Here is a 2,500-nt window from a genome sequence, read left to right as displayed (position 1 = left end):
GACCTGTCTGTAACACAATACGAAGACAGGAGTGGAACTGCACTCTAAATAGTTAATGAACCTGTGACAATGTGAACCTGTGACAAATTTCCCTTTCGACGGAGACAGCAATGAAGGAATATAGAAGTGCATCACCGGAGAAATGTACGAAAATAAGACTTTTTCTGTATCCTTTTGTTAAATAAATGTCTCGTGAAAATGCAGCATGACTTCACGCTGTGTTACAGAAGCCAGCAATAATGCAAACATATAAAACATTTCAGCCGACTATCTTGGCAACACGCCACGTACATAAAGAGCCATTCCCCGACATGAATATTCCTCTAAAGCTGCCCCCTCTTCCTCTAAGCTTGTTTAAATTGGAAACCTGATGTGACACAGAAATCAATTATTTTAAACAGTGTTTTATTTTTTTCCTTGCCAGAATTCAATTTCTTATGGTCTTAGATTTCTAATCAGCAGCTTGTCTTTAGCAGGGAGTGAGAGAGAGAGAGAGAGAGAGAGTGAGTGAGACAATGAAGGGCTGTGAGAGAGGACCCCCCCCCCCCCCACACACACACACACACCAGTCTGGAGGTAGGTGCGCTAGCTAATGCTACCTCAGGCAGGACCAGAGAGGGGATTACAGGGTTAAACCACCTAAAGACACACCTGAGCGATCTACTGATTACCTGTCACACTCCACAATGCTGGTGTTTTCACTCCAACCCCAAAGAGCACAACCACACAAGTAGAACTCAATCTCCTACTCTTACTCCATGGCTATCTTTAAAAAAAAAAAGAAAGAAAAGAAACCCCCCCAGTTTGAATCAATCTTTCAGGCAGATTTCATCCAAAAATAATTAGCCCCCCACCACGTCAATGGACCCTGGCCGCTACCACCCACACTTCCACCTCTGGAACAGTTCAAGTGATTTAGCGAACAGGGCGGTGTGTTTTTTGGTGGGAAAAAAGCTGGGTAAATTGCTGCTCTCCGGAGCCAGTGAATCCTTTCCAATTAAACCTAAACAATCAGTCAGTGAAGGAGTTAGGAATATAAGCAGGCCAGAAGGCCAAAGGGCTGCTGCTGTCACTGCTACAACCCCACCTGTCCCTGGATGTCAGTGCCATCCACAGGGGCGCCAAGTCCCCCCCCTCCCCACCCCGCCCCCGCGCCCGCCCACCCCCACCTCACCCCAAACTCCCCCACCCTCTCTCCTAAAGCTCCAACTTGTCCAGCCCAATAGCCTCACAGCTGGCCTCAGCCATCAGCTTTATGGGGGCGAGCTGCCTTGATGCCAATTAGGAGAACTGATAAGCACAGCAGTGTGTGTGTGTGTGTGTGTGTGTGTGTGTGTGTGTGTGTGTGTGTGTGTGTGTGTGTGTGTGTGTGTGTTTGTGTGTGTCTGTGTGTGTGTGTGCGTTTGTCTGTGTGTATGTGTGTGTGTGTGTGTGTGTGTGTGTGTGTGTGTGTGTGTGTGTGTGTGTGTGTGTGTGTGTGTGCTCGGATACAGATCTATTTATAGGCAGCGCTCAACAGCTCGGGAGGGAAAAAATACACTGTTTGGTAACTTTGTGTTTATGCCACTGAGATAGAGAGGACATGTGTGACAGGGGTAGCAGGGTTGGGAGGGGGGGAACTGGGAGATCTGCCTTGGCTTCTTTTCTTAGATAGTTTACAGATCTGTCCCTCTGATATTCCTCTGGGGTGTAGCTTTGTGGTTGGTGTGTGTGACTGCCTCTCCCTCTCCCAGTGAGATTAGACGATAGCAATAATAACACATTTGAGGGGTAGTGTCAGCAGGTTTGAGTTTGAGAGAGTAGGGGAGAGAAGGAGAGAGAGAGAGAGAGAGAGAGAAAGAGAGAGAGAGAGAGAGAGAGAGAGAGAGAGAGAGAGAGAGAGAGAGAAGGAGAGAAAACATTACAACTGTCACATCCTATGAAGGCTGACTAAGAGTGGGCCCTTATGGAGTTAGGAGTGTTTCCTGTTTCAGAGGGGCACATTGGCGACCCTGTGTGCGTGTGTGTGTATGTGTGTGCGCGTGTGTGTGCGTGTGTGTGCCTGTATGTGTGTGAGTGTGTGTGCGTGCGTGTGTGTCGGGGTGAGGAGAGGCCCTCATCTCCCAGGCCGTAGCTCCCTAAGCCGCACTCTCTTTACCCAGCATGCACAGCTAAGGATAAAGTAAATAAACAGTGGAGGGTCTCGGGGCAGCACTCTTTCGCCCCAAAAACAAAACACTGCCCCCATCAAACACCCCCTCATACCAGAACAAAGAGACAGAGCACGGGCCACAGACGCTAAGCTCTCTGACATATGAGAACCAATACGTCATTTTCTAACATCAAAAAGAGAAAACTCCCCACCAAAAACATCCATGCACAGGAATTTCTGCTCTTAGACAAAATAAAACCTATACTAGAATATAATGTTATAAAAACAAACCGGAAAAAAAAAAAGAAAAATAGATGAAATAATCATTCTAGTCAAATTAGCATCACCATCTGAAATCCATGAGTTTAC

At 47.2% G+C, this 2,500-nt stretch overlaps 1 protein-coding gene across 6 annotated transcripts in view; it reads right to left on the bottom strand.

The window, feature by feature from the left end:
- The window catches only part of eya1 (EYA transcriptional coactivator and phosphatase 1), a 44,960-nt gene that overhangs the window by 19,736 nt on the left and 22,724 nt on the right, over window positions 1-2,500 (bottom strand). The gene's annotated exons all lie outside the window — the stretch shown is intronic.

Source organism: Argentina silus (assembly GCF_951799395.1).
Source record: "Argentina silus genome assembly, chromosome: 1".
NCBI lineage: Eukaryota > Metazoa > Chordata > Actinopteri > Argentiniformes > Argentinidae > Argentina > Argentina silus.
Note: the sequence above shows the minus strand (reverse complement) of the source record. Positions and strands in the feature narration are given on the sequence as shown.